We start from the raw sequence: 14,364 nt of genomic DNA, 5'->3' as shown, positions 1-14,364 counted from the left end.
GCATAATTCTGAAACATAATTTAAAATACATATGTCTTTCAGAGTTCTTAACCGGGGACCTTGTGGCTATCCAAGTCTCATTGGAAGCCGGGAGGAGCACTCGAGAGGCAGTTGTAGCTTCGGGATACTTCCCAGGAGACGAGAGCCGGGCTCCACCACCACCACAAGTCGCAAAGCTGACGAAGTATTGCGAGGAGAGGGCGTTACCACTTCTTCTCGGCTGCGATGCCAACGCCCACCACGAAGTCTGGGGAAGTAGCGACACTAATTGTAGAGGTGAGTACCTTCTCGAATTTATTCTTAGCAATAAGTTAGAAATATACAACGTAGGGAACACTCCAACATTTGTGACCAGCACCAGACACCTCCTATAATTCTAGGAAATACCCTAATGAACAGAATGGTCAGGAATTGGAGGGTGTCGGATGAACCCTCAATGTCTGATCACAGGATAATCAGATTCGACATTGAGGGTAACTCCGAAGTAGAAAGAATAATAAGGAATCCCAGGAGAACGGATTGAGAATCCTACGCAACGCACTTGAGCAACAACATTGCCCACCTTCAAGGGGGCGGTGACATCAGGAGCGAACTGGACCTAGAAACAGTGGTGAAAAACCTCAACACAATTTTCATTGATGCATATGAGACCAACTGTCCATGGTGGAACAAGAACCTGTCCAGAATGAGAACAGAGGCACGAAAACTCTTCAACCGGGCAAAACAAACCGTGGACTGGCAGAGGTACAAAAATGCACTGACTGCGTATAGCAACGCGATCAGGGAAGCAAAACGGAACAGCGTCAGGGAATTCTGTGAAGAGATCGAACAGATCACAGAAGCAACCAGGCTGTACAAGGCTGTAGCCAAAGACGGGGAATATCCTATCTGTTTGAAAAAGGAAGATGGGACATTTACCGAGAATGAAGAGGTCAGGGTACACCTGCTTCTCAGAACTCATTTCCCGGGATCTTACCCCACGGTGGCAGGCGACAACATTCTGCTTGTCACCCCAACAACGAATAAAAGGGGAAGGAAGGAGAGCTGGAAACTAGCAAAAGAAGAAGCTAGGCTAAGATGGGCAGTGGGAACTTTTAAACCACTGAAATCTCCCGGAGTAGATCGTATTTTCCCAGCACTTATCCAGAGAGGCCTAGGAATTATCTTGGAGTCTCTTCTGAGAGTGGTAACGGGGAGCATAGCACTGAGATATATACCAAGGGCATGGAGACGGGCAAAAGTGGTCTTTATTCCGAAAGCGGGTAAAAAGGATCCTTTTCATCCTAAATCTTTCAGACTAATTTGCCTAACATCGTTCGTACTCAAAACGGTGGAGAAGGTCATAGACAACTATATTATAACTAACGTTTTAAAGCGTAATCTCCTACATCACTGTCAACACGCTTACAGGGCAGGACGGTCAACTGAAACTGCTCTGTATCAGCTGACAGAGGTACTACGGGACGCCATAGAAACAAAAGAAATTGAACTGTGCACGTTTTTGGATATCGAAGGAGCATTCGACAACACATCGCACACAGAGATACAGGATGCCCTGAGTCGCAAAGGAGTGGGAAACACCCTGGCACTCTGGATGGGCAAAATGCTAGAAAGCAGACAAATAGAGGTACAAACAGGTACAAATTCTATTATCATGAACACCACTCAAGGCTGTCCACAGGGTGGAGTACTATCGCAGCTGATGTGGAGTATGGTAGTGGATGAACTCCTGGACGTGTTAACAAATACTGGAATACAAGTCCAGGGCTACGCGGACGACATTGTTTTAATCTGTAGGGGCAAATATGAAGATACCCTATGTGATAGAATCCAAGCTGTATTAAGGGTTATTAGTGCCTGGTGCAGGAAGGTGGGACTGCGGATCAACCCAATCAAAACCACCATAGTACCATTCACTAGGAGGCGTAAGCTGGACCACCTGAGAGTCATAGAGGTGAAACGAGAAACAGAGGTCAAATATTTGGGAATCACGCTTGACCAAAAGTTACTCTGGACGACACATGTCGGAAACACGTGTCGGAAAGCTACGAGGGCTCTGATGACTTGCAGATCCATAGCAGGAAACAAATGGGGTTGCAGCCCGAAGATACTACTTTGGATATATACTGCAATAGTAAGGTCAATGATTACCTCTGGAGCGGTAATCTGGGCAGAAAGAACCCAACTCAGCACACAAGCCAGGGAATTACATAAGCTCCAAAGGCTGGCTTGTCTGTGTATCAGTGGGGCAATGAGGACATGCCCAATGGCATCCCTGGAGGTCCTTCTGGGATTAACCCCTCTCCATCTGCACATACAGATGCAGGCAAGGAGATCAATATTCAGGATGGCCGGCAGTATGAGTGAGGCGGGGAGCTGCCTAAATCGAAGGAAGATTGATATCCTTTCTAGGCGGTATCCCTAATTACTGATACCGAGGGACAACATGACAACGAGGTTTCACTTCGATAAGAAGTTTGAAACACTTTGGAGTAACAAGGCAAACTGGGAGAGCGTGGCTGCGACATACGGCTTAAACCAGCAACTGATTCCTTGGTACACTGACGGATCCCTCACAGTAGAGGGAGCGGGTGCCGGTGTCATTGGTCCAAGGAAAATGTACTTTGAGCCAATGGGCAGGTACACTAGCATATTCCAGGCGGAAATATACGCCATAGACAAATGTGCCTCCTTTAATCTGCAAAGGAACTACAGGGGGCAGAACATAGCTATTCTCACCGATAGCCAAGCAGCGATCAAGGCACTTAGGTCCAACCAGACTGAATACACTCGGCTCGTCCAACAAGGTCTGGATACTTTGGGTTGCAGGCCATGCTGGGTTGAAAGGCAACGAGGCAGCGGATGAACTAGCCAAGAAGGCAGCAGGGACGCCTTTGCACGGGCCAGAACCCTTCTGTGGAATCGGAAACGGTTTCATGGCTATGAATCTAAGAAATGAAGAGAAACGGCGGGCCTACCAGGGATGGAGCAGTCCAGGGTGCTTATTGGGGGATACGAACCCATGCGTACAAAGGATTGCTTGAACCTCACCAAAAAGAACCTCCGAATCATAGTGGGAATTCTCACTGGTCATTGTCGGCTGAACTATCACCTAGGGAAGCTAGGGATATCTACGGACACTGCCTGCAGGTTTTGTGCGGAGGAGGACGAAACCTCTATACACTTCCAGGGACAGTGTCCGGTACTTGTGCAAAGTAGGTCGAGACATCTGAGAGAACACTTAATACCAGATGCAAAGCTGAAACATCTGGAAGTGGGGAACATACTAGAGTTCCTAACGGTTACAGGCCTGCTTGAGATATCTAGCGGATATCAAATTATCTTGGATTATCTCAATTTGATCTTGTAGTAGATGTAAATTAAAAATAAGACTCAAATAGGCAATATTTGAATCTAATACTTCAGCATTAGCTTTTATCAATTGAGTAATATTCTGAATATTCTGTTCTAATTTGTTATTAATTTGTATTAGTTTATTAATTCGATGGATTATTTCGTGATTATTTGAATCAATGGTATTTAAATGTTTTTCAATGTCTTGTCTATCAGGGTCGCTCATTAATCCGAAGAGCCAATTATAAATGTTGCCCATTGGATTAATTAGTCCTCTACGTCTACGTGTCAGTACTTTTGCCGTTATATCGTTAATAAATATAGGTTGATGTATATACTGGCCTGGCAGTAATGTAAGGTATTGCTGCTCTAGATTTTCTATCTCTTGTATAAGTAAGTACGTTGATCTTTGCTGTAGTTAGTGATAGGTGAACTTTTAATTTCTATCAACGCTTCTTGTATGTGTTTTAGATTGATTCGATGCAATATCGTTTGTTGGGTTATTCAGGAAGGAAGAACACCATCTGACTGGCAAGAAAGTACCACTGTTCCAATATGGAAAAAGAAAGGTAGCCCAGCAGAATGTTCAAATTACCGTCCGATCCGGTTACTTTCCGATACCATGAAGATTTTTGAACGCATTCTTGACAACCGTATTCGCGAAATCGTTGAAATAACCGTGAATCAAGCCGGATTTGTCAAGAACTGCGGAACTACTGACGCAATACACGCTGCGCGGTTACTCATGGAGAAACACCGTGAGAAGCATCACCCTCTTTACATTGCCTTTCTGGATCTAGAGAAAGCGTTTGACCGTGTACCACACGAACTCATCTGGTATGCTTTACGACAACACTTCGTGCCAGAAGAACTCGTGCGCTGGGTTCAATTGCTCTACCACGATCCGAAAAGTAAAGTTCGAAGTATGGCGGGTGTATCAAAACCGCTTCGTGTCTCTGTTGGAGTTCATCAAGGAAGTGCCCTCTCACCACTCCTCTTTGTCCTTGTTATGGACACCGTCACACGGGATATCCAACGTCCAGCGCCCTACACACTGCTTTATGCAGATGATGTTTTTCTAGCATCTGATAGCAAAAATGATCTCGAGCAACTTGTTCAAAAATGGAATGATCGCCTCATGCAACACGGTCTCAGATTGAATTTAAACAAAACTGAATTTTTGATGACCGATCCCCATGAAACAGGCACAATCACTGTCAGCGGCAGTGATCTGCCCAGATCTGAGCGATTTAAATACCTCGGGTCAACACTATCAGCCAATGGAGAGCTGCGTTATGAAATTGCTTCACGCATTAACGCAACCTGGATGAAGTGGCGTTCCACAACTGGTGTCCTTTGTGATCGACGTATCAACGAACGTCTCAAATCTAAAATTTACCGCAATGTTGTCCGTCCAGTCGCTCTCTATGGTTCTGAGTGTTGGCCGACCATAAAAGACAATGAACGGCGTCTCGCGGTAATGGAGACGAAGATGCTACGTTGGACTAGTGGCGTCACACGTTTAGATCACATCCGAAATGAGGATATCCGCGATCGTTATGGGGTTGCACCGATCGTGGAAAAGTTGCGAGAGAGGCGTCTTCGATGACATGGTCACGCAATTCGTGCAAACGAGAATTCACTTGCAAAGATTGGTCTGAACATCGAAGTCGATGGTAAACGACCAAAAGGCAGACCTAAGCAACGGTGGCTTGATACGCTGGATGGGGATTTGAAAGCCTCGAGATTGCACCCAGATCAGGCATTCGATAGAGCCAAATGGCGAAGCCGATCACGACGAGCCGACCCCGCTTGTGAACGGGACAAAGGCTGAAGAAAAAGAAGAAGATCGTTTGTTGGGTTTGTACCAATTGAGTATCATCCAGTTTGATTTCAGTATATCCTATATCCGTTTTAATCTCCTCAACCATTAGAGTGGTTTCCGTTAGCATCCAAAATAGCAGGTTTATTAGTTGCAGGATCATTAGTTCCATTTTTGTGTTGACTTGGAATAATAAAAAGTACAGGGAGCGACCGCACCAGGCGCGGAAGTTTTACCAACAAGTCAGCAGGATGAAGCCTTATCCACTTCGATCCTCATCCTGCCGAGACAAAGAGGGAAATCTGATTTCCGACAGAATGGGCATATTGGAGCGATGGTTTGAATATTTTGATGAGCTACTGAATAACCAGAACATCGGCGAGTTGGAGGTTCCGCCAGCTGTAGACTTTAGATTTATTACCTCCAATCCTGCTTTCAGTTTGCACAATTCCCAACCTGGAACACCGCAGCTTCTTTGGGTAGTACTCGTACGTAGCTCGTACAACTGTAGCTCTTTAGGCTGCCGGTAACATTCAAAAGATGTAGCAAACTCCACTTGAGAGAGCACCGCGTTCTACGAACTGTATTCTAGTTCTCTTTACGAACAAACTCCACCGCTAGGCCACGTACAAAAAGAAATCCACTTTAGGTAATAATTTTTTATGCACACCTTTATTACTTATTACTACTAAGTAATTAAAATAAAAATAAAAGGTGATAAGTTAACTTCACACGTGCCTGTCTGCTATCAAGGCTGGAGGCAGAAGAGACCGATTCGTCTCCATGCGGTTCTTCCTGCCCCCAACCAACGGCACATTCTCACCGCTAGCTCTCCACTCCCGTGGCGAGTTCTAAAGGCGTGGAGAGTTCCGTGCGCCATCTATCCGTCGTATCCGCAACATTCGAAATAAAGTTCGAATGGCGCGAATCCTGCTGCGCCACAAGACGACGGACAAATACTGCCACCACAAATTTAGGAGAAACAGTCCGTGTAACTCATTGGCTAAAAAATCATAAGTCGCCAGGGGCTGGTGAAATTACAGCCGAATTGGTTAAATATGAAGGCGACCAGTTACACCAAGTGGTTCATCAACTTGTGCTCAAGGTATTGGACAGCGAATCAATGCTTGACGATTGGCAACGAGGCATTATCTGTCTCATACATAAAAAGGGAGATATCATACAGTGCAGCAACTATAGAGGTATCACGTTGCTGAGTATCATCTATAAGATATTCTTCGCTATCCTGCTAGGCCGGATAGCCCCATACGCCCAGAACATCATTGGCCCATACCAAAGAGGCTTCACTCCAGGCAAATCAGCAACAGATCAGATTTCCTCCCTCCGGTAAGCGATGGAAAAACTGTTGGAATATGGACAACAGTTGCACCATCTATTCATCGAATTTAAAGATGAATGATAGCATAGCCAGGGTTAAACTGTACACGGCCATGAGAGAATTCGGTATCCCAACGAAATTGATAAGACTGACTAGGCTAACCCTGACTAATGCGCGAGGCCAGATAAAAGCAGCAGGATCACTCTCAAGACCTTTCGACATCAACAACGGTCTACGACAAGGGGATGCCCTATCATGCGTCCTCTTTAACCTGACCCTCGAGAAAGTGATCCGTGATGCCGAGATCAATGCAAGAGGTACGATCATCTTGAAGTCCACCCAACTACTGGCCTATGCTGACGATATCGACATCATGGGAAGAATGACCCGAGACGTACAAACTGCCTTCATCCAGATCGAGTAGGCGGCGCGAGATTTTGGGCTGCACATCAATGAAGGCAAGACAAAATATATGGTGGTAACGTCAGCACCGAAGGCGAATCAACCAACAACATCAAACCGCACTGGTCAAACGCGAAGAAGAATAAGGATAGGAGAATACAACTTTGAGACCGTTAACAATTTCTCCTATCTAGGGTCGAAAATTACAACCGATAACAGCTACGATGATGAAATCCGCGCACGGTTGTTGTCAGCCAACAGAGCCTACTTCAGCTTACAAAGACTGTTTCGCTCGAAACATCTCTTACTGCTCTTACTGTACAAGACTATGATCTTGCCAGTCCTCATGTATTCCTCGGAAACTTGGATTCTTAGCAAGAAGAATTGCGAACTCTTGGCCACGTTCGAGAGAAGAATCCTCCGATGAATTTTTGGCCCCTTACATGAGGATGGACGATTCCGTAGCCTACACAATGACGAAATCTATGAGCGATACCATGACCGTCCGGTTGTGGATAAAATCCGGCTCAATAGGTTACGGTGGGCGGGTCACTTAATCTGGATGGATGAGGATGATCCCACCCGGAAAATCTATAAGGGCAATATCTATGGTAGAAAAAGAAAACGAAGCAGACCCTGCTTAAGATGGAGCGATGGCGTAGGCCAGGATGCCAGACAGCTTTTGGGGATATCGAATTGGTGGACTTTGACGCAAAACCCGGATGTCTGAAGTTCCTTATTAAGGCAGGCCTAGACCGGATACCGGTTGTTGCGCCGTTGATGATGATGATGATGGAATAATAATATCCTTTTTAGGTGGTTTTCACACACTTTTGCAATATTTGAATTGTATTTTGCTTTCTTAAAATTTGGGGCTAATTTGTTTAGTTCTGCCTGGCGATTCATTTTTAAGATTTTGTGTAAACACAAAACCTTATTAAAATCGGTTTACTGTGTCTCTGTCCGCCATACGCATTTTTCTCGGAGACGGTTATAGCGATTTACACCAAATTCGGTACAAAGGTGGGAACTTGGAACGCTCACACATACAGTGAATTACATCCTTTTACGTTGAATGTAAGGGGGGGGGGGGGGGGTCCCCATACATGCAAAAGGGGGGTGTAAAATTTATTTTCATCAACTATAGCCATGTGGGGTATCAAATTAAAAGTCTCGGTTAGTACTTTTCAAAGTCGGTCTTAGTTTTGACATTTGTTGGAAAGGTGGGGAGTGCGGGGGTTGAAAGTGATCATTTCTTTAAGGGGGGCATTCTCAGAAACTGCCCAACCGAAAAATCTGCAAAATATCAAGAGGCTGCCATTATATGGTGCCTGGGCTCCGAAATACTTTCCATACCGATATCTATTGAAATAAAGTTAATAATAGTATATTACTATAATTTTTTGTAATTGGCCGGAAACCCCCCTTAAGTTTATCCGAAAACCACGAAATTTTGCAGTTATATGGGCTGTAATGTAGAGTGGAAATTGCGCGATTACTAACAAGGTTGTAATACGTCAAAGTTGTTGCTTCTTTGAAAATTGAAGACTACGAATATCAATATCACCCCAAAGTGGATACTCCCACATAATATATGCATATATTACGTGCTACGTACTAAGAAATACACAAAACCTTTCGTACCAGAAGCGTTCAGCTTCCGGTTTCCCGACTTGTTTCTATTATTCTTTCCTTGTTAGATAGAATCTTATTATGTAGTTTCTGTTTGTCTACTCGTCCCTGTTCTACATCTGTGGGTCTTTCCTGAGTTGTTGTATGGACTTGACGATTATAGAATTCTAAAGCTTCGTAGAAGTATTCACTAGTTGTCTTCATATTCTTCCGTACTGGTATTAATGTCATCTTTTCTTGGATGGTTTCATTAAATCTCTCGATATCGGAATTTTCGGTATGTGAATATGGCTTAGCAGTATGGAAAGTTATACCCTTGTCCTGGTAAACTTCTTGCACTAACATGCTATCAAATTAGGCATCTCCTACCAAAAGTTTAGGTCGTCCTAGTGTCGCTAATATACTTAACAGTCCTGACCTAATGTCAATTTTATGTCGAGATGGGATTACTATTCCAGATGCAAATTTAGAGAAATTGTCAATCATGACCAAGATATTTAGATTTTCGAATAATAACAGATCTAGATGGGCAATCATCCTAATATCTTTTGGGGTTTCTGTGATCTGGAATTTAGGTTTTATTTTTATTTTCATTACATACTTGACATGCATTTATACAGGGTGCGGCAGCATAACTTCCTTTTTTAAAATGCGCGCCACTCAGTTAGTTGATGTCATAGCGGAGCGCTAGTGGTCTCGTTCAAGAGGGGATGCTGTAAAGTTTTGTCCCGACATGGTTCAGTCGCCATCATGCGTTGGAATAGTAAGGAGCATGCCTTTGAAGTTGAGGTTTACTTTTCAAGCGGATGTTCGGTTATTGCAATACAGTGTGCATTTCGGAATCGCTTTAATTTAGCCCCGTTGGCTCCCGTCCCAGACCGCAAATCAATTGTTACATGGGTCACTACATTCAGACAAACTGCAAGGGCGACAAAAGGAAGAACTGGAGTCCCTCGGCCCGTTAGATCACCTGAGAACATTGAAGCAGTGAGAGCGTCAATGTTGCGATCGCCACGACGTTCTGCGCGCAAACACGCATCTGCCCTTGGACTATCCGATCGTTCTGTGAGAAGAATTCTTCGTGATGATCTTCATTTTCATCCCTATAAGATGGCGATAGTGCAGGAACTTTTAGAACGTGACTTCAATTCTCGGATGAACGCGTGTGAGCTTCTTCTTGATGTCGTTCCCGAGGGTGCTATTGTTTTTTTTAGCGGTGAAGCCCATTTTCATTTGTGTGGGTCGGTTAACAAACAAAACATGCGCTACTGGGCTGACACCAACCCTCGAGAATTGCATCAAAAGCCTTTGCATTCACCCAAAGTCACAGTGTGGTGTGCAATTTCCTCAGCTGGAATTATTGGTCCCTGGTTTTTTGAGGAAAATGAGGTTACAGTGACAGTGAATTCGAACCGGTATGTAAACATGCTACAGAATTTTTTTTCCCACGGCTAGAAAATTTGGATTTGGGGACACTTGGTTCCAACAAGACGCACCGTCTTGTGGAACAGCACACATTTCAAGAGCATCGATGGCTGTTTTGAGGGAACACTTTCCAGAGCGCCTTATCTCAATTAGAGGCGATTTGGAATGGCCGAACGCTCTCCCGATCTGCCCCTTGTGATTTTTTTCTATGGGGTTTTTTGAAATCCCGTGTTTATGTGAACCGCCCAAGAACCCTACAAGATTTGAAGACCAACATCCAAGAAGAAATTGCCAACATAACACCTGCTATGCTAACAAGAGTCATGACAAACGCCAGAAATCGGTTTACGCAATGTATGGAGAATGGGGGACGTCACCTAACAGATTTGATCTTCAAAACAATGTAAGTAAAAACTTTAGACATGTACCTACATTATAAAAAATAAATAAATATTTTCCGATACATACAATAGTTTTTATTGAGTTTTGAAAAAAGGAAGTTATGCTGCCGCACCCTGTATATTTGGTTTTTCAATCCTGAGTAATTTTCGCGTATTCCGGCATGACCGGTTTGTTTTTCATGATAGTATTTAATATGGTCGTTTAGATCGTCTTCATTAGTAATTTCTTTTACTATTTGTGTAACTTTAATGAACTTTGTTACGGTATTGTCGAATCCTTCAAGGATTATATGTTGCGTTTGGATACATGGCATGTTCGACCACGTTCTCGCTACAGCAAGGAAGTTCATTGGTGTTGTTGGTGGACGGGTGAAGAGTTTTGGAAGATTTCTGGGCATGCGATCATCAATTCATTGCTTTCGAAGTAGTTAACGCTATCAATCGCTGTTCACCAGTCCGGCTTTCTCCCTGCGCGTGGAACCTCGCGGAGGGGAACATCGGGAGATTCGGCGACGCTTTTGGAGCAGGTAGAGTCACACGGGGGACATTTTGGGGGGGGGGGGTATCATTGCAGCTGATACTGCTGTAAATTCAGTTGCGAACCGGATAACGAGTCCTGCGGGGGCTCCAGCAGACATCCTGGATATTTAATACCGAACAGATGGACCGCATGGTATGGGCATCATTCCTTACACATCCCGGGTCGATAAAAGCCGAGAGAAGGCAGTCGCTTGTATGAAAAATAGGAAAGTGCCATGTATGCCCGATGGTATTCGGAATTTATTTCGAATGTTGCGAATGTGAGTGAGATGACGCCACCGGTGCTCTCCACGCATTTTTAGAACTCGCCACAGGAGTGGAGAGCAGGCGAAAAGAGTGCCATGAGTTGGCGGCAGAATGACAGGAAAAAAATAATTGCTTATTTTCTGCCTTCAGTTGGTTAACCGTACCGCCACGGCGAGTGATTTTCAATTTTGAGTTAAGACTTGCTCAAACTTTAATGTATTTTGAATTTGACTTGTTGAAACTTAAGTGCAAGCGATAAAACGTATTTATTAAGGGGGTCATCCCGTGTGTCGAATCCGCGGAATCGATTTTTTTTGCAACAATTGTATCTAGATATAGTGTAGAATATATGGGCAAAGTGATTTTTTGATATTCGGAGTCGTTCGGAAATTATAGTGTTAAACACGTGATAAGTCACATGCCAATTTATGTCGATCGCCGTAATTAAGCGCTTATTTATCGGTCGGAGGGACGTTCGAATGACTTCACTAAAAGGATAAGAATTGAAGCCAAGGCAGTACATGCGTTTCTTGAAGAAACCTAAAGTTTATGGATTAGGTATAGGAGATCAATGGTCAGTTAAGATTTCGCATTCTACTTTTTAAATGTGTTTTTCTCGAAACTGCATGTTGTAAATCGGCTGCCACCATAGCCCAAAATCTATCCACCGAAACTCTTTGAAGTTTTCGGGACTTATTCAAAACACAATGAAAAAGCCGTGAAGAAACACCAAAATTCGCAAAAAAAACAAATCACCAAAAATTTAGCTTTTAATATTTTTTAATAATCCTACTTTGCGGACTGTAGTTCAGTCTGTACGTTAAAATGCTGTTTACTTTTTTTCTTTAAGATGATCGCAGCGCCTTCTAGCGTGGCAGCAGAAAAACACCTTTCTTTGGAGATGGGTGTATAAATCGCTCTGTATTTCAATAACGAATCATGCGATCATCATCATCACCAACGGCGCAACAACCGGTATCCGGTCTAGGTCTGCCTTAATAAGGAACTCCAGACATCCCGGTTTTGCGCCGAGGTCCACCAATTCGATAGCCCTAAAATCCCTCTGGCGTGCTGACCTACGCCATCACTCCATCTTAGGCAGGGTCTACGTCGTCTCTTTTTCTGCCATAGATGTTGCCCTTATAGACTTTCCGGGCTGGATCCTCCTCATCCATACGGATTAAATGACCCGCCCACCGTAACCTATTGAGCCGGATTTTATCCACATCCGGACGGTCATGGTATCGCTCATAGATTTCGTCATTGTGTAGGCTACGGAATCGTCCATCCTCATGTAGAGGGCCAAAAATTCTTAGGAGGATTCCTCTCTCAGACGCGGCCAAGGGTTCGCAATTTTTCTTGCTAAGAACCCAAGTTTCCGAGGAATACATGAGGACTGGCAAGATCATAGTCTTGTACAGTAAGAGCTTTGACCCTATGGTGAGACGTTTCGAGCGGAACAGTCTCTGTAAGCTGAAATAGGCTCTGTTGGCTGACAACAACCGTGCGCGGATTTCATCATAGTAGTTGTAATCGGTTGTGATTTTCGACCCTAAATAGGAGAAATTATCAACGGTTTCAAAGTTGTATTCTCCTAGAGTTGTAGTCTCCTTTCCTTATTCTTCCCGTTTGACTAGTGCGGTTCGATATTGTTCATTGGTTGGTTTTTGGGTGCTGACGTTGCCACCATCTATTTTGTTTTGTCTTCATTGATGTGCAGCCCAAGATCTCGCGCCAATTGTCGCCTGCTCGATCTGGATGAAGGCAGTTTGTACGTCTCGGGTGGTTCTGCCCATGATGTCGATATCGTCAGCATAGGCCAGTAGTTGGGTGGACTTAAAGAGGATCGTAAGTCTTGCATTTGCTCAGCATCACGGATCACTTTCTCGAGGGCCAGGTTAAAGAGGACGCATGATAGGGCATCTCCTTGTCGTAGATCGTTGTTGATGTTGAATGGTCTTGAGAGTGATCCTGCTGCTTTTATCTGGCCTCGCACATTGGTCAGGGTCAGCCTAGTCAGTCTTATAACCATGCGCTCGGGCTGCAAAAATTACTATGATCGCTCAAGATATTAATAAATCTATGGTGAAAAATTCGTGTTTGTATCTTTATCCAGTTCTTCACAAAAAAATTTCAAAAATTTCGTCACCGACAACAGTCAACTTTGCATAGTGGTTTAGTCGCCTCTAAACACCCACATTTATTACCCCCTACGAGGTTAGATTCCATTGCATTATGGAAAGAGCATTTGAGTTGAGCATAAATATCAAATGGAAGCGATTACAATTTCAAATTAGATCCATTATTTGAAGTTTAAATATCAGGAGAGCACTTGCAATCCAGAATCCTTAATTAATAGTCAGTCATGGTCGAATATTGCAAGAGGAAGAAGATTTTCTAGTCCTCATTATACATAATATCTTCTAAAAATCGATTAATCCATTAATAATTGGTACTCGAAAAAGTACTCCGTAAATTTCAATAAAACTCAATTGGAGTACTTTTCTCTTTTGCTTTTTTCTCTGCTTTTTCTTCTCGCCATAATTGTCGAAGAGTACATTTTCCTCCCGTATAATTTCGTAAATTTCGCTATTATTCAGGACCCAAAGGAGGAGACGGACTTCCCACAAAATATGATTTTCCGAAACCTCTTTGAGAACTTTTAAAGGACTTTTATGTAGGTTCAGAAATTTTTAATCGGCAGCTTCCAGGAGTATGAATGGCGAGAGGAGGTGGGACGGGTACAATTTTCATCGGAAATATTTCAAGTGCAATGAGAAGGTCGCCTCAAGTGTTGAGCTTACCCTTTGGATAATGGTTGCAAGATGGCTGCTAGGCTAAAGTGGAAATTTTCTGGCGATTCTCAACGGTTTAACCGGAAATTTTAAAGTTTTAATGAGTTTTCTGGAAGGTGTGTTAAGCATTTAATATGATTTTTCACTCACCATATGGCGTTGGGTTTCGATTATGGCTTCCTAACTTTTTGTTATTTATTTTCCCTGGGTTTGAGTAAATCCAGAATATTTTCGGTTGTTCCTGAATTCTGGCCACTTCATTCCAGTCATTTCTAGTTTTCGCATTGACAATTTCTTAATAAAAATCCGAATTTGGCAACGATGCATTTCGAGATTAAGCTCAGTGTCCTTCTTTTTGGTATTTTGTCCCATTTTTCTTTTCAAAGAAACTGCTTTAGTTTCTGGAGG

This window comes from Hermetia illucens, chromosome 6, assembly GCF_905115235.1.
Source record: "Hermetia illucens chromosome 6, iHerIll2.2.curated.20191125, whole genome shotgun sequence".
NCBI lineage: Eukaryota > Metazoa > Arthropoda > Insecta > Diptera > Stratiomyidae > Hermetia > Hermetia illucens.
The sequence above is the reverse complement of the archived record's forward strand: the minus strand, read 5'-3'. Positions refer to the sequence as shown.